Genomic DNA, 19,483 nt, shown 5'->3' with positions numbered 1-19,483 from the left:
GTGTAGTGTTTAGGTGAGACTGTAAAAGCAAGAAAACTGCCTTGTCACCAGTTCCTCAGCTGTGTGTCAGCATTGACATTAGAGAAATCAAGGCAAAAGGTACTCAAAAACAACCGTGAATCAAGACATGCACCTGTCTCCAGCAAAAACCTCTCATGAAAAACTGGCTCAGAAACGTTTCGATTCATTTAGACTTCAAAAGGGAACCAGCATAAGGTCTAGTTAAAGATACTCAAGAAAAAAATGGGGAGGGTAGAGGAGAGAAACTAGGACAAACAAATGCTAGACTACAAACACTCAGAAGAAAAATTGTGGCATAGAGCTACTGAATAACTGAAAAACAAAAAACAAGTGTGAACTTAAAACATGTAATAAACCATTCACCTCTATGTGACAAGAACACAAGACAGAGATACAAGACCTCAGGGAAGAGTTTCAAGATACCAGATGGAAGTGAAATGTGAGATAACAGAACTCAGGTAAAAAATGAGCATGGAGGAACAAACAATTAGACAAAATAAAACTTTCCAGAAATAACTGAAGACCGGCTTCTAGAGACTGAAAAGTCACAACATGTACCAGGAGACAGAAACAGGTCCCATTCTGAGACAGTCCTAGTAAGGTCATTGTAATTAAAAAATAATGAATCCTTTGGGTATATTGGCAGAAATCAAGTCACTTACAATGGAATGAGAAGACGCTTATCTTAAATTTCTCTACAGAAGTATTCAAGACTAGAAGAAAATAGAAAACTTCCTATAAAATCTTCATAGAAGGAAAATGTAACCAAAGAATTTTCTATTAAGACAAACTGTAACTCAAATATACAAGCAACAGCCTAAAGTTTTTGGACACTCAAAAACTCAAAAATAGTTGTTCTATGAGCCCCATAGAATAAACTTCTAGAGGATAAACTTCAGCCAACAAACAGAAGAGGAAGGAAAAAGAAAACAAAAGAACTGGTAATAAGCACTGAATATTTTTTTACTATAAGATGTATATGGGGATTGTGGTTTCAGATTGGGAGATGTACCTAATGCTAGATGACGAGTTAGTGGGTGCAGTGCACCAGCAATGCACATGTATACATATGTAACTAACCTGCACATTGTGCACATGTACCCTAAAACTTAAAGTATAATAATAATAAATAAATAAATTTTTTAAAAAGTATGAACAATGACACTGTAGAAATCTAATAAAGTTAAGAGAAGAAAGAACATGTACAGATGGTGTCTTACAACTGTAAGTCAAAAGATATATTCATGTTATTCAGCAAAAGTATTGAAATGAAAAGGCTTAACCCACTCATGAATTTAGAATAAGAAAACAAAAGAAATTTAAGAAACTCTAAAGGAATTCCATAGTAAAAAATTAGAAAATAGACAAACAAAAGAATGAATACAAATTGAGAACAGGTTGTTTGTGGTAAAATGAAATTGACAAACCTTAACTAAATGATCTAATCATGAGTAAAAGCAAAAAAGTATAAGCATGCAAAATAATAATTGACAGGGAGAAAATAAACATAGCCCAATAGAAAATTGAAAAATTCTAGTAGAGAATAGAATGGTGGTGATTGGAGGCTGGGAAGGGTGAGGGGAAGGAGTGATAAAGATAAATTGGTTAATGGGTACAAAAATACAGTTAAATAAAAGGAACAAGTTCTAGAATTTGATAGCAGAATATGGAGACTATAGTTAACAATAATTTATTGTATATTTCAAAATAGCCAGAAGAATTGGAATGTTCCCAACACACAGACAAATGTTTCAGGTGATGAATATCCAAATTACCCTGATTTGATCCTTACACATTGTTTTATATATATATATATATATATATATATATCACAGTGTACTCCCTAAATATATACAACTATTATATTTCAATAAAAATTGTAAAATTCTATTTTTCTGAACTCCAAGTTATAAAAGTTTTCTATGAAGTTATGATTTATTAAAATAATTCTAGAACAGTTAGAAAATCTAAACAGACTACTATAGAAAAAGTAGAGAAAGAGCTAGCTTCCAATTGCCACTAATGAAAAGCAACATCTCCGTAAAATGCCACAGGGAAGTTTGTAATGACGATCAAACTATTCAAGAATATAAAAGAAGAAAGCTTCCATTTTTTTTTTTTTTTGCGAAGTGTGCATAACTAGCTCAAAAGAAAAGAAAAAAATTTATGTTAAAGTAAAGAAAATATGAAATCATAAAAGATTAACATTTATTTCAGTAATTTTACCAAAATAATTAGCCATAAGTATTTGGGATTTGGTCAGGAATGCCAGGTTAGTTCAAAATGAGGAAATGTATTAATATGTTTTATGATATTAATAGATGTAAAGGGAGATTATGTGATCCTTTCCATAGATGCTAAAAAGGCATTTGATTATATTAAATATTCATTTTGATTTCTGAAATCTTATAATAAAATAGGGATAGTTAGCTATTTACCTAACATGTTAAAATAAAACTAAGTAGGCCAGGTGCAGTGGCTCACATCTGTAATCCCAGCACTTTGGGAGGCTGAGGCAGGTGGATCACTTGAGCTCAAGAGTTTGACAACAGCCTGGCCAGCATGGTGAAACCCCATCTCTATCAAAAATACAAAAATTAGCCAGGCGTGATGGTGCTCGCCTGTAATCCCAGCTACTTGGTATGCGGCTGAAACATGAGAATTGCTTGAACCTAGGAGGTGGAGGTTGTAGTGAGCCAAGATCGTGCCCCTCCACTCCAGCCTGGGTCTCAAATAATAATAATAATAATAATAATAATAATTTAAAAATAAGTAAATAAAAAATAAAATAAAACGAACTAAACTCCAAAGACAGCATCATGTTTAATAGAAAAACATTAAAAGCATTCTCAGTCAAGTCACTAATGAGACAAATAAATTCATTATCAATTATTATTTAACATTGTTCTGGAAGCTTTAGCCAATGCAAGAAATTAAAAGACCATATATTAGAAAGCAATAAAAAAGTTGTTGGTTTTTCTTTTCTTTTTTTTTTTTTTGAGTTGGAGTTTCGCTTTTGTCACCCAGGCTGGAGTGCAGTGGCACGATCTTGGCTCACTGCAACCTCCACCTCCCAGGTTCAAGCAATTCTCCTGCCTCATCCTCCCGAGTAGCTGGGACTACAGGCACCTGCCACCACGTCTGGCTAATTTTTGTATTTTTAGTAGAGATAGGGTTTCACCATGTTGACCAGGCTGGTCTCGAACTCCTGACCTCATGTGATCTGCCCGCCTCGGCCTCCCAAAGTGCTGGGATTACAGGTGTGAGCCACCGAGCCCAGCTGGAAAACTCTTAAAAATATGAAAGTATAGGAAAATTTCAAGATAAAAAGTAAATATAAAAATAATATACGATAATATGTTGTTTTCTTATATATACCATAATAAACTAGAAAAAATAATTTTAAAAAATTCACATTAACAGAAATGACTTTAAAATCAAGCAAATTCTTGTGGTAAGATATTCAATAAGTAAAAGGAAAGACAAAACTGTATACTTAAAATATGATCTCACTGTTACCACATACACATATAATAAACAGAAGGAAATTCTGAGCTACTGCAGTGGTTTTCAAAGAGTGGTAGTAATATAATGGGTTTTAGTGTTTTTCATTGGAGATTTTAAATGTTAACATATTACCTATATTATTTTTATAATGATTATTAATATACTTTTTATGAATGATCGAATTATTCCCACCCTCTCAGTGGTTACGACTTGTAAATTTCAAAGTCCCTTGCCTTGCACGCTGCGGTAGTTGCTATCCACAGAAGAGCCTTGGGTGGGTTCTGGGAGTAGACAGCAGCTCTCCCAGGCTATTTTACTTCCTGTCAACCAAATTCCATTTCTGGTGATGATCTATCTCCTGGCTTGCCAGTAAATGCCTTTTCTCTGACATCCTGAGGTGATTTGGGTCTTTTCTCCAGTTACCAAGAATGTGTCCAGTGGTCTCTGATCGCATTGCTGCCCCAATTGTCAAAGCACTATCAGATGGGTTTTGTGACTCTTAAAATCCTGAGGTCGTTTCAGAGAATTCACACTACCTTCCTGCATCGTATGTTTCTTTGTAAAGATGTTAGGAAATCCACCGGGCATTCATTCCTCTGTGATGCTCTATGAAAGTGTACTGCAGTGAGTCTCAACCTCAGCTGCACAGTAGAAATATGTGGAGCTTTAAAAAAATCCTGGCCGGGCACGGTGGCTCACGCCTGTCATCCCAGCACTTTGGGAGGCTGAGGCGGGCGGATCACGAGGTCAGGAGATCGAGACCATCCTGGCTAACATGGTGAAACCCCGTCTCTACTAAAAATACAAAAAATTAGCCGGGTGTGGTGGTGGGCGCCTGTAGTCCCCGCTACTCGTGTGGCTGAGGCAGGAGAATCGCTTGAACCCGGGAGGTGGAGGTTGCAGTGAGCTGAGATCGCGCTACTGCACTCCGGCCTGGGCGACTCCGTCTGAGACTCTGTCTCAAAAAACAGAGTCAAGATAGTCTGTAAAGACTGACCCGCAGTTTCGTGTGGATAACGTGCATCTCACTGGAGTCTCTACAGCAAGGGGATGTCTCCAATGTGAGGCTGTCTCGATGACCAACCTTCCAAATGAGGTCTCCACTGTGTGTGCTCAGGCCACGGGGAAGCTGCAGAGGGGATGCCACATGGATGAGAATGTGGATGCGGTAATCTCTAAGAGGTCCTTAAAGTTTTTTTTTTTGTTTTTTGTTTTTTTGGTTTTTTTTTTGAGATGGAGTCTTGCTCTATCACCAGGCTGGAGTGCAGTGGCATGATTTTGATGATCTTGGCTCACTGCAACCTCCACCTCCCAGGTTCAAGTGATTCTCCTGCCTCAGCCTCCCGAGTAGCTGGGACTACAGGTGCCTGACACCACGCCTGGCTAATTTTTGTATTTTTAGTAGAGACAGGGTTTCACCATGTTGACCAGGTTGGTCTCGAACTCCTGACCTCATGATCCGCCCACCTCGGCCTCCCAAAGTGCTGGGATTACAGGCGTGAGCCGCCGCATCCAGCCAGGTCCTTAGAATTCTAAGATCAGATGACTTGGGAGTGGGAAGAAATCATCTTCTGGTAGGATTATCTTGATGAAATTGGTAATTGTAAATGCTTTGCAAATTGGCAAATCAGTGGGTAGGTGACAGCTCTGCACATATGTTCTTTTGAGGAAGATATTTTTGCGATAGTTTTCCTCCAAGTCCACTTCCCAAATATTTCAAGACTTGATGCCAGTTGCTGGCTGCTGAACTCATCTTTCTGTGAAACTTTCCCATCTCAAAAGGATCACTCTCTCTCTCACTCCTGCCTGTCTGTTTCTCTCTTTCCCTGTCTTTGCCTCCCTCCTGCTGCTTCTCTCCTAAACTCCCACACATATTATTTCATGCAACTTACTATGCTTTACCTTCCAGTTCAGTCATTGCTCTATAGAACATATCTTTCTTACATCTCTATAAGTAATTCGAGGACAAAACATGTTTGATTCAGTCTTTTCAACAGCAATAACCATCATAATACTTCAATATTTGTGAAATGAATTATCAATTGTTCTAATGTTCGTACAATTTCAGAGAAAGAGAGCATCAGTATAAGCTAGAGTTGTCATGGAAGACTTTCCGGACACATTAATATTTGGGCTAGACTTTCCTGGCTTAGTGTGCTTTAGGGGAGGTACAGGTTAAGTGCAGGGTGCAAGGCTGTGGCAGGGACTCCTCTGTGTAAACAGGACAAGCGGGTCATGGACCAATCCACATCTTCTTTTTACTTAAACCTCCCAAAACAATATGGCCCTTAGGAGGGGCCACACCTTACAGACAAGTGAGTCATGGTCAGGGGTAGAAGAACCACTAAACAGCTGTTGCCAACCCTCAGACAGCTAGAGATACAATTGCTTAAAACCAGGAGGATTCTGGGATGACCTCAGGTCACCCTGAGACACCCAGAGGGTCTGACAGGGTCCCCACGAGGCCCACTGGGGAGCCCTCCTGCACGACCACTCTCGAGGCTCCCCTTACGAGCTGTGACAGCTCCCTGCTCTGGAACTCCAGCCCATCCCTCACGCACCCAACATCACGAGGCTCAAGGACTTCGCTGGAGTGAGGGTTCCCCGCTGCCTGATGCAGTGGGTGCAAGCAGTGAACTGGTCTGAGCAAGTCTCCTCACACTCACGCTAACAGGCAGCAGGCTTCATCTGAGAGAGGAGAGCACGGGAAAAAAACCACAAAAGAACCCAGGACCTCCGGGCTGTAGTCCCAGGTCTTCCCCTAAATGGCTTTCCCTGTCAGGGGCATCCATCGCACCAGGCTTACTAAGCTGATGGTAACAGAAGCCCCTTCTCTATTCTGTAGGAGCAGAGGAAGGACTCAGGAGAACACTCACCCTGGCAAGGGCACGGAAGCCACTGAGGTTTCTTCAGGAAAGAAGGGGAGGAGCTGCGCACACCCCGTTATCCTCCCGGAGAGCGAGTGAGGGGCTAATGTCTGAGAAATGAAAGGAATCGAGCTGCTGTCTTCTCTGTACAGGGCTGTGTTCACTACAGCATTCTCCTCTGGGGCACTCAGAAACTGGCCCTCCTAGGAGAGAGAAGGATGGTGGGAGAGACACGGAAAAGGAGACACCTCAGGCCCTTCATACTCATGGCAACGATGCCTCACCCCTTCTGGTATTTAGACTTTCTCACAAGGAAGGCTTTGCCTCTAGCCCTGGCTTTGTGGGCAGGTTGTTACGGCAGATGATGTCCGCTCTGCTTAATGTGGGTCACTGAGGCCTACAGGACTTGCCCATGTCCTCAAAGTCCCCCAGGAAGGGAGAGGTGCAGCTGGAGACTCTATATGGGCTTTCTAAGGAGACATTTTCTTTTCTTTTCTTTTTTCTTTGAGACGGAGTCTCGCTCTGTCGCCCAGGCTGGAGTGCAAGGTTCACGCCATTCTCCTGCCTCAGCCTCCCAAGTAGCTGGGACTACAGGCACCCGCCTCCACACCCAGCTAATTTTTTGTGTTTTTTTAGTAGAGACGGGGTTTTACCATGTTAGCCAGGATGGTCTCGATCTCCTGACCTCGTGATCCGCCTGCCTCTTCTTTCTCAGATATCAACCAGGGCATTTGAGCAGAGACAAGCCAATTCCTGAACTTGTCTTGGACCTGGGGAGGTAGGAGGAGGCCCCAGAAGGGAGATAAGAGGGAAAAGCTTTCTTCAAAGCCAGTTTCCTGTTGAGCCCTCAGTAGTGAGGCGCTTTCTCTCCTGGGGCCTTGTTAGTGGGGGCCACTGGGACTGTGTCTTGGGGATCCTATAATGATTCTGGAGGTGCTGGGAGATGAGCCCTGTGATGCTAGCAGGACTACTGGGAAGGTGCCTATCAACATGATTTTCCAAGCCAGGCCCTTAGGAACTGAGAGGCCTGGTGAAGGTCATAGATCAATGAACAGAAGCTGTGGGAAGGTGTAGAAGTGTGTTCCTCTGACTCCTCTTCCCACTAACATTCCCTCGCCTAAGAGAGAGGGCTCCTTCTTCTCCCACCAGGGAGTTCTGGTGCAGTAGAAAAAGCAGAATAGACAAACCTGTTCTTCTGATTATTAGTGGTTTGACTCTGCGCAAGCTGCAAAGTCAGTTTTTGAGCCTCAGTTTCCTCATCTGGAAAAAGAGCATATTCTCCCCTACAGAGCACTGCTGTCTGAACATTAAACGAAGTAGGATTCATTAAGCTGCTAACAGAAGTTCAACAATTCAACTACATACAAACTGAGAACATTTGTGAGTGTTTGTTATTTACATGGTAATTTGCTAAGAACCGTACAAGCCTGGAGGGTCTATCAGTCTTCCTAACACTTCTACAAAGTAGATTTTAGCAGACAGATCAGATGTTCTGCTTCACATCTGGAGAACAAAGGAGACAAGATGCTTGTCTTCTGATTTCAGCCATGGTTGCAGGGGATAGTTCCTTGCAGGCTTCCATTGCAAGCTGACAGTGTAGCCTCTTCCCTGGGATCCTCTGATGCCACAAACAGTGGGGGAGCTTACTCTGTCTCAGCACATGTGGAGCTCAGAAGTGCAGAGGGCAATTTCACAATGGGGAATGGAGCCAGGGGATAAATATCCCAGGAGCCGGGCGCAGTGGCTCACGCCTGTGATCCCAGCACTTTGGGAGGCCAGTGCGGGCAGATCACCCGAGGTTGGGAGTTCGAGACCAGCCTGACCAACTTGGAGAAACCCACTCTTTACTAAAAATACGAAATTAGCCAGGCGTGGTGGCGCATGGCTGTAATCCCAGCTACTTGGGAGGCTGAGGCAGGAGAATCGCTTGAACCCAGGAGGCGGAGGTTGCAGTGAGCCAAGATCACACCACTGCACTCCAGCCTGGGGAACAAGAGTGAAATTCCGTCTCAAAAAAAAAGTCCCCTCAGCCCCCATCTTTACACAATTCTGGGAGACATTGTGTATGCTCTGGTTCAATCCAATCTCTAGTGCTCATAGTGGGGACTTGCGTAATATGTTGTTAGTAAGGGACAATTTTTCTTTCTCTGCCTCACCCTCTTCATAAATCAGTCTTGCTCTTGGGGACTAGCTTCCAAATAAATAACTTCACTCTTGCTCCCTGAGATGACTTCCTGCTTAAACCACACACACACGCGTACACATAAACACACACATCTTCTCTCAGGCTCTTCTTTGGTGGGAACCAAACTAAGACAATTGGTTTTGGGAGGGATTCTGGAACTGGAGCATTCACCACTGTTGGAGTAAGTGGGGTTTGTGATAAGCCCTAGCATGTGATAGCATCACAATTACCAAGACTCACTTGTGGTAGTTTGGGATGAGGTACAGGTAGACGGAGAAACACTGTGTCATGTGTTAGCTCCAGCAAGTTAATGTTATAAGAACCATGGTAGTTATTAGAATTAGGATTTTTTTTGAAACAGAGTCTCACTCTATTATCCAGGCTGGAGAGCAGTGGTGCAATCATAGCTCACTTGCAGGCTCAAGCGCTCCTCCTACCTAAGCCTCCTGAAGAGCTGGTGCATGTCACCACACCTGGTTAAAAAAAATTTTAAAAAAATCTATTACAAACCCATACCCACCATCATACTGAATGAGCAAAAGCTGGAAGCTTTTTTTAAATTTTTATTTTTTGTAGAGATGGGATTTTGCTATGTTGCTCAGACTAGTCTTGAACTCCTGGGCTCAAGCAATCCTCCAGCCTCAGCCTCCCAAAATGCTGAGATTGCAGGCATGAGCCACTGTGCCTGGCCTGGAGTTTTAAGAATAGGGATAGCTTTTGTTAACTTCCTTGGAAGCCTGGAAGAAATAGAATGATAGGTCCAGGTTAGTCAACTATCAACTTAGGGTTTATTTTGTAAAAGCCAGAAAATTTCCATGGCAACATTTAATGAAACGTTAATCTTCTACAACCGTAGACACACGGTGTTGAAAATCAGGCCTGGGACTTAATTCTAAGGGTGCAAGAGCTACTAAGGGGGCAGCACATGTAGCTTAGGTAGGTGTCCTATGCTAAATTACAGACCCTGGGAGGGAAAGAGTGAGACCTTGAGTCTTGTTTGAGTGGATGAACATGAGAATTTTGAATCCTCAGACTCCCCGGAATTCACTTGCTGGGGCAGAAGTATCCCTTCCCCTTGCTAGAAATGAGCAACCTCCTTTTGCCTGAAGACCATACAAACACCCTATATGAGGAAGAAGTCTCACAAGATGATTTTTGTTGTCCTCCAGAACTACTTCCATGTCTCCCAGTGCCTCCAAAATAGTTAGGATCAGACAATCACTCAAAACCATGTAACTCCATGGAAATTAAACAACATGATTCTGAACAACTGTTGAATAAATAATGAAATCAAGGCAGAAATCAAGAAGTTGTTTGAAACTAATGAGAACAAAGATACAACACGCCGAGTGCGGTGGCTCACGCCTAAAATCCCAGCACTTTGGTAGGCCGAGGTGGGAGGATCACTAGAGGTCAGGAGTTCGAGACCAGCTTGGCCAACATGAAACCCCATCTCTACTAAAAATACAAAAAAGTAGCCAGGCATGGTGGTGGGCACCTGTAATCCCAGCTACTCAGGAGGCTGAGGCAGGAGAATCACTTGAACCCGGGAGGCAGAGATTGCAGTGAGCTGAGATCGTGCCACTGCACTCTAGGCTGGGCAATAGAGTGAGACTCAGTCTCAAAAAGAAGATATAACATACCAGAATCTCTGGGCCACAGCTAAGGCAGTATTAAGAGGAAAATTCATAGCACTACATGCCGACATCTGAAAGTTAGAAAGATCTCAAATTAACAACCTACCATCACAAATGAAAGAATTAGAGAAGCAAGAAAGAATCAACACCAAAACTGGGAGAAGACAAGAAATTACCAAAATCGGAGTTGAACTGAAGGAAATTGAGACACGAAAAACCATTCAAAAGATCAACAAATACAGGAGTTGATTTTAAAAAAAATGAATAAGATAGGCCACCTGCTAGCCTAATAAAGAAGAAAAGAGAGAAGATCCAAATAAACACAATTAAAAATGATGAAGGGAATATTACCACTGACCCCACAGAAATAAAAATAACCATCAGAAATTTCTTCAAATACCTCTGTACAAACAAACTAGAAAACGTAGAAGAGATTGATAGATTCCTGGACATGTACACTGTCCTGAGACAAACAAGACGAAATTGATGCCCTGAATAGACCAACAATGAGCTCTGAAATTGAGTCAGTAATAAATAGCCTACCAGCCAAAAAAAGCCTTGGACCCGATGGATTCATAGCTGAATTCAACCAGAAGTACAAAGAAGAGCTGGTACTGGTACCATTCCTACTGAAACTATTCCAAAAAATTGAAGATGAGGGACTCCTTCCTAACTTGTTCTATGAGGCTAACATCATCCTGATAACAAAACTTGGCAGAGATACAACAGAAAAAGAAAATTTCAGGCCAATATCCTTGATGAACATTGATGCAAAAATCCTCAACAAAATTCTGGCAAACTGAGTCCGGCAGCACATCAAAAAGCTTATCCACCATGATCAAGTATGCTTCATCCCCGGGATGCAAGTTTGGCTAACCATACATAAATCAGTAAATGTAATTAATCACATAAACAGAACTAAAGACAAAAACTACATGATTATCTCAATAGATGCAGAAAAGGCTTTCAAAAAAATTTAACATCCCTTCATGTTAAAAACTCTCAATAAACTAGGTATTGAAGGAACATACCTAAAAATAATAAGAGCCATCTATTAAAAACCCATAGCCACCATCATACTGAATAGACAAAAGCGGGAAGCATTCCCTTTGAAAAGTGGCAGAAGACAAGGATGCCGTCTCTCACCACTCCTATTCAACATAGTATTGGAAGTTCTGGCCAGGGCAATTAGGCAAGAGAAAGAAGCAAAGGGCATTCAAATAAGAATAGAATAAGTTAAATCATTCCTGTTTTCAGATTACATAATCCTATATCTAGAAAACTCCATAGTCTTGGCCCAAAAGCATCTTAATCTGAAAGATAACTTCAGTAAAGTCTCAGGATACAAAATTAATGTGCAAAAATCATTAGCATTCCTATACACCAACAACAGTCAAGCTGAGAGCCAAATCACGAATGCACGCCCATTCACAATTGCCACAAAAAGAACAATATACCTAGGAATACAGCTAACTAGGGAGGTGAAAGATCTCTACAAGGATAACTACAATACACTCCTCAAAGAAATCAGAGACAACACAAATGGGAAAACATTCCATGCTCATGGATAGGAAGAATCAATATCATTAAAATGCCCATACTGCCTAAAGCAATTTATAGATTCAGTGTTATTCCTATTAAACTACCATCGACATTCTTCATAGCATTAGAGAAAACTGCTTTAAAATTCATACAGAGCCAGAAAAACAGCCTGAATAGCCAAGGCAATCGTAAGCAAAAAGAACAAAGCTGAAGACATCACGCTACCCGACTTCAAACTATATTCAAACTATACTACAGGGCTACAGTAACCAAAACAGCATGGCACTGGTACAAAAACAGACACATGGGCACCAATGGAACAGAATAAAGAACCCAGAAATAAGACCACACACCAAGAACTATCTGATCTTTGACAGATAGAAACCTGACAAAAACAAGCAATGGGGAAAGGATTCCCTATTCAATAAATTGTGCTGGGATAACTGGAGAGCCATATGCAGGAGATTGAAACTGGACCCCTTCCTTATACCATATACAAAAATGAACTCACTGCTCTTTTTAAACATTGTGCTAGGCAGTGAGAAAGGGCAATAAAAAGAACTAAAATGTATACATATTGGAAAGTAAGAAATTAAGCCATTTCTATTCATGTTTATACAGAATCCACAAAATTATCTAAAAAAGGGTTCTAGAACCAGTAATCAAGTTTAGTAAACCCACAGGGTATAAGGTCAACATATTAAAAAGTTTTATTTGTGTATACAAATATATATATAATATTAATATATTAAAATTATATCAAATAGCAATGAACATGTGGAAGTTGAAAAAAATTACATAGCACCGTATTATTAAATATTTAAGTATAAGTCTTACAAAAATGTGTAAGATCTATGACATGAAACCTGCAACACTGGTTATGGAAATCAAAGACTTAAGAAATGGGTAGATACCCAACTTCAAACTATACTACAAGCCTGCAGCAACCAAAACAGCATGGTACTGGTACAAAAACAGACACACAGACCGATAGAACAGAATAGAGAACTCCGAAATAAGACTGCACACCTACAACCACCTGATTTTCAAAAAACTTGGCAAAAACAAGCAATGGGGAAAGGATTCCTTATTTAATAAATGGTGTTGGGAGAACTGGCTAGCCATATTTGGAAAATTGAAACTGGATCCCTTCCTTACACCTTATACAAAAACTAACTCAAGGTGGCTTAAACCCAAAACTATAAAAACCCTAGAAGAAAATCTAGGACATAGGCACAGGCAAAGATTTCATGATGAAAACATCAAAAGCAATGGCAACAAAAGCAAAAAATGACAAATGGGATCTAATTAAACTAAAAAGCTTTTGCACAGCAAAAGAAACTATCATCAGAGCAAACAGACAACCTATAGAATGGGAGAAAACTTTTGCAATCTCTCCTTCTGACAAAAGTCTAATATCTAGCATCTACAGGGAACTTAAACAAATTTACAAGAAAAAAAACCCATTAAAAAGTGGGCAAAGGACATGAACAGACACTTTTTGAAAGAAGACATACATGTGGTAAACAAACGTGAAAAAAGGCTCAACATCGCTGATCATTAGAGAAAGCAAATTAAAACCACATTGAGATACCATCTCATGCCAGTCAGAATGGCAATTATTAAAAAGTCATGAAACAACAGATACTGGCGAGGCTGTGGAGTGAAAGGAATGCTTTTACACTGTTGGTGGGAATGAAATTAGTTCAACCATTGTGGAAGATAGTGTGGCAATTCCTCAAAGACCTAAAAACAGAAATACCATTTAACCCAGCAATCTCATTACTGAGTATATACCCAAGGAATATAAATCATTCTATTATAAAGATACATGAATGCGTATATGTTCACTGCATCACTATTCACAATAGCAAAGACATGGAATCAACCCAAATGCTCATCCATGATAGACTGGATAAAGAAATGTGGTACATATACACCATGGAATATGATGGAATACTATGCAGCCATAAAAAGAAATGAGATCACGTCATTTGCAGGGACATGGATGGAGCTGGAAGCCATTATCCTTAGCAAACTAACGCAGGAACAGAAAACCAAACACCACATGTTCTCACTCATAAGTGGTAGCTGAACAATGAAAACACATGGACACAGGGAGGGGAACAACACACATCGGGGGCTTATTGGGGGTGGGATCAGGGGAGGGAGAGCATCAGGAAAAATAGCTAATGCATGCTGGGCTTAATAACTGGGAGATGGGTTGATATGTGCAGCAAACCACCATGGCACACATTTACCTATGTAACAAACCTGAGCTTCCTGTACACGTACCCCAGAACTTAAAATCAAATAAAAAGAAATGGGTAGATACAACATTTTTACAGACTGGAAAACTCAACACTCTTAAGATGTTGACTCTTCGGCAACTGATCTGGAGAGTTAACAAAATTCTAATAAAAATTCTGACAAATTTTTGTGCATAATTTGACAATCTGATTATAAAATTTATGTGTAAAGACAAATACACCCAAAATCAATTTTGAAAGAGGAGAACAATGTAGAAGGACTAACATTGTCTTGTTTCCAAATTAACTATTAAGTTACAATAATGAGGAAAGTGTAGTATTAGACAAAGGATAGAAATATAGATGAGTATTGAGGGTATATAATACCATAAAGAGTCCAGAAATAGATCTACTCATGTATCATTCACTGATTTTTGACAAAGGTACAGAAGCAATTCAGTGAAGACTAGTCTTCAACAAATGGCGCTGGAAAAATTGGGTTTCCATATGCAGAAGAAATAAAATGGAACCTCAATTTACATTTAACACTCTACAACAAGTTCAAAGTGGATCACAGGCCTTAATATGAGTGTGAGTGCTAAAGATTCACCATGACATCTGTGGGGTCGTGCAAGTCCCAGAGAAGGAGGCAAGGAAGATATGTAGCAGCAAGGAGGTGAGGTGCTTTCAGTTGCACCCACTAAAGCTAGCTGAAGCCATCGCAGAACTGGTTCCTTCAGCTGTGGCTGAAATACCAGATGAGGCTGAGAGAACCTAAAATAATGTGTCATAAGTGTCTCCTATAGATCTCAAGGAATGTGTTCTTCTACCAGGTGATGTAACAATGGCTTCACTGAATTGGAGGTTAAGCCTACCACCCAGTCATTTTTTGGTACTCATGTAAGCCAATATACAAAGAATAGGGTTGTCATTCTGCCTAGTGTGATTGATATTGATTACCAGGGGAAAATTTGGTTGTTCTACACAACTGGAAAAGAGAGGGCCATGTCTAAAATCCTGGAGAATTATTTGGTTGCCACTTAGTATTTCCATGTGCATCAATAAAGGTTAAGAAAAAATATAACAACTTGAGAAAGCAAGGCTTATGGGATGCAGATTTCCTAGGGATGGAAGTTTGCACTGTTACCACTGTGTAGAGAATGTCACCCAGCTGATAATGGCCAAAAGAAAGGGGAACGTAGAACAGGTAGTGGAAGAAAAAAATATAAATGTCCACTGTGGCCTTATGAGCAATTGTAGGGACAGGAAGAACATGGCGTTAGGAGGTAATCTGACATAGATGGAGAGCGGTTGGCACAATGGTGGTGATGGGTGCTATCAAGTTTTCCTAGAGAGATAAGGAGATAAAAGTAACTAAGCGGGTGGGAATTTGGGTTCTTTTTCTGTTTTGGCCTGAGGAAGAATTGAGCATGACCTGAGAGAGCTCATTTTTTCTTCTTTTCATGTCTTTTCTATATATCTGCTTATGATTGAGTCACAGATGTCTGATCCTGGGGTATTTTTATGGAAAGCTGAGTTTCAGTGAGAGACTACCACCTGGATATCTTTACAAAGCATGTATCTTTCATAATGGTTACTCTGCTTAAAGACCATTGCCTTTTTGTGTCAATTTATTGTGTAAATGTTATACGTCTAAGATATTTGAGGCCATTCACAGTCTTTTATGGCCATTCTTTTTCAAGTCCCAAAATGTAGGCTGCAGCCACACAGGGCTACTCTCCATTTCCTAAGCAGGCAGTGATTAAGCATCCATCCATGAGCTCTGTCCTCATGATAGCCCTAAATACAGTCAGGTGCGATCAGTGACTGATTACAGTGACAGATGACATGTACGGTAATTAGTTGCTGCTGCAGGAGTCTGAGCAAATTTATTCTAGAGAGGTCCAGGGTAATTACTGTGTCTTTAATGAGTTACTCTGGAATCTGGATTCCTCTGGGATGCAGGGTCCCTGAGGCTCAGGGATGGGTAGAAGGGGAGATGTGAGAAGGAGTTGTCCAGACACAGGGGACAACTACAGAGACTGTTACTTTACATGTTGTAATGGATAAAAGGGAGCAGAATGTCAGGTCAGGACTGTGGAGTTACCTTCAGATGCTGGGTGAGTTGGGCAGAAGGGTGAATGAGCTGATTCTTGGTGTCCTTCCAGCCTGAGGGTCTTGATTTCCCAGGTGTAGGATGTTCTGCAGGATATTTTTTCAGTCATAATAACTTTCCTCTTTTCTATATCTTTGCCTCCCACGACTTTCCAACATTCCAGAAGTATTTTAACTAATGTTTTCCAGTTACAGTCATTGGTAATGATAGCACTTAGAAATATTTCTTATTGTGCAATATATCCTCACAAGATCCTATCATTTTGGTATAATGACAGCTCTGTGAGGTATGCTTTAATGCAGTCATTCTCAAGCCTTGTTTTGTTTTAGAATTATCTGTGAAGCTTTACAGACAATTTTATGGTTCTCCAGAAGTCAGAACCATAAGCATAGTCTGTCTGTCTATCTATTATCTAAATATCTATCATCTCTAATCTATCTCTCTACCTCTAGCTATCTATCATCTATTGTCGATCATCTATCTGTCATCTATCATCATCTATCTATATCTATCTATCTATCTCTAATCTATCTCTCTACCTGTATCTATTATCTATCTATCATCTATCTATCTATCTATCATCTGTCACCTATCATCATCCACCTATCTCTATCATCTATCATTATCTGTCTATCTATCTATCTATCTATCTATCTATCTATCTATCTATCTATCTGTCTATCTACCTATCTATATCTATCAAGGCAGAGAGATAGAGATAGAGAGAGAGATTCTTTTAAGAAATTGGCTCACAAGATTGTTAGCATGGGTAAGTCTGAAATCCACAGGGTAGGTAAGCAGTCTGGAGACCCAGGGAAGAGTTGATGTTACAGTCTTGAGTCTGAGCAGTCTGAAGGCATCATTCTTTCTTCTTCAGGAGACTGTGGTCTTTTCTCTTAAGGCCTTCAACTAATTCTATGAGGCTTATCACATAATAGGGGGTGTCTGCTTTACTCAAAGTCTACTGATTTAAGCATAAATCATATTACAAAATACCTTTACCACAACATCTAGAACTGGCGTTTGACCAAAACTTGGTACCAGGGCCTAGCCAAGTGATAGACTGGATAAAGAAAATGTGGCACATATACACCATGGAATACTATGCAGCCATAAAAAAGAATGAGTTCATGTCCTTTGCAGGGACGTGGATGAAGCTGGAAATCATTCTTAGCAAACTAACACAGGAACAGAAAACCAAACACCTCATGTTCTCACTCATAAGTGGGAGTTGAACAATGAGAACACATGGACACAGGGAGGGGAACAACACACACCAGGGCCTATTGGAGGGTTGGGGGCAAAGGGAGGGAGACCATTAGGACAAATACCTAATCCGTGTGGGGCTTAAAACCTAGATGTCGGGTTGATGGGTGCAGCAAACCACCATGGCACATGTATACCTATGTAACAAATCTGCACATTCTGCTCATGTATCCCAGAACTTAAAAATAAAAAAAATAAAAATTAACCATCACATGGGATATGAATATCTGAGGACGAACTCAAATGAGGGCTTGAGGTTAGAAATTATCCTTCTTTTTTCTGTTTGTCCCAACATTTATAAAATTATTATCATATTTGTTTTTCTCACACCAATTTCAATGACATGATGTAGATTTGAGCATAAGAATGTTTGGTTTGGGTCATTTGTATTTGTGAAAAGAGTAGTATATCTGAGATACCCTAATATTTTCCACGGGCACAAAATTACATTGGTGAAATCAGCAACAGAGTGTCAAAATGTAGTGTTAAATTGCTAAAGGTAATGAGTTCTTACTCCAGGAGGATTTAGTAGAAGTAGTTATTCTAACTTACTGGCCATTTGCTACCTTTTAAGTTGGAGGAATGCACGTTCCAGCCTGAGAGACAGCCAACAACTATTTAGAAAACATCAGCAATATCTGGGCACCACGCCAATTGCTGCGACTGTCTTCCTGCAGTTATGAAGGCAGACATGGCCTTTCATGCATAGAGTTTACAGTCTGGTAAGGAAGTCAGCTGTCAACAGGTAGTCAAAGGCATGGAGTGCTATTGGATGAGTATGAGATGCTGCGGAAACATAGAAGCAGGTCTCACTTGGTTTACAGAGACACAGGGAAGGTTTAGCTGAGCAAGTTACATGTAATAGACCTGAAGGATAAGTGATAATGAGCCGGATGAAGACGGGGCATGGGGGGATAGGTGCTAGGTAGGAGGAACAGCAAGTATGAAAGGCTGGAGGCAAGAAATTATGACGTATAAGTCCAGCATTGCTGAAAAGAGGATGCAAGAGTCATTTTGGGGCCAGAGGAGGCTGTGGAGGCAGGTGTTGGTCAGGTAATGAAACATCCTTTGTGCTCTTGAAAGGAATTTTGCCTTTATCTTAAGAACAATGATAATCCATGAAATATTTAATCACGAGAGAGGGATGATCAGATTTTCATCTCAGAATGCCACAGTGTAACTGAAGATTGTTGGAAGAGAAGGTTGTTGAAGCACAGGGGCAGGAAGATGAATTGAGAAGCAGTTTCAATAGTCCAGGTAATACAAGAATTCCACCTGGTCTAGAGTTGTGGTAGTTGGGATAAGGAGTGGATGAATTAGAAAGAGAATGAAGTGCAGAATCTGTAGGACTTGCTAGATTGGATATTGACTGTGAGAGAAATGAATTAATGAAATCAAACCTTAGGTTTCTGACTTAAGCCTGGATTCCATTCACCAAACATGAGAGAGCGGAGGAGGATGGAGTTAGAAGAGGAGCAGGGTGAGATCAGAATGTCATTTAGGATCTGTCAAGCCAAAGATGCCTGTGATCCATCCAAGAGATGTTAATCATTGAGACTCAGGATACCAAGTTCTGTATACTAGAGAACGCTACACCTGAACACCTGAGTTTCTTCCTTCCTTCCTTTCTTTCTTTCTTTCTTTCTTTTCTTTCTTTCTTTCTTTCTTTCTTTCTTTCTTTCTTTCTTTCTTTCTTTCTTTCTTTCTCTTTCTTTCTTTCTTTCTTTTTCTTTCTTTCTCTCTCTCTCTCTCTTTCTTTCTTTCTTTCTTTTTCTTTTTTTTTTGACAGAGTCTTACTCTGTCACCCAGGTTGGAGTACAATGGCACAAACTCGGCTCACTGCAGCCTCTGCCTCCCAGGTTCAAGCAATTCTCCTGCCTCAGCCTCCTGAGTAGCTGAATTACAGGCACCCGCCACCACACCAGGCTACTTTTTGTATTTTTAGTAGAGACAAGGTTTCACCATGTTGGCCAGGCTGGTCTCAAACTCCTAGCCTCAGGTGATCCACCCACCTCAGCCTCCCAAAGTGCTGGGATTACAGGTGTGAGCTACTGCGCCCAGCCTACACCTGAGTTTTAAATGGCAATTAAAGC

The 19,483-nt window shown here is 40.6% G+C and overlaps 1 protein-coding gene across 9 annotated transcripts in view; it reads left to right on the top strand.

Moving 5' to 3' along the window:
• SPATA22 (spermatogenesis associated 22) overlaps window positions 1-19,483 on the top strand; it is a 411,549-nt gene that overhangs the window by 93,937 nt on the left and 298,129 nt on the right. The gene's annotated exons all lie outside the window — the stretch shown is intronic.

Source organism: Pan paniscus, chromosome 19 (genome assembly GCF_029289425.2).
Source record: "Pan paniscus chromosome 19, NHGRI_mPanPan1-v2.0_pri, whole genome shotgun sequence".
Classification (NCBI taxonomy): Eukaryota; Metazoa; Chordata; class Mammalia; order Primates; family Hominidae; genus Pan; species Pan paniscus.
This window is presented reverse-complemented; position numbering and strand designations above follow the sequence as displayed.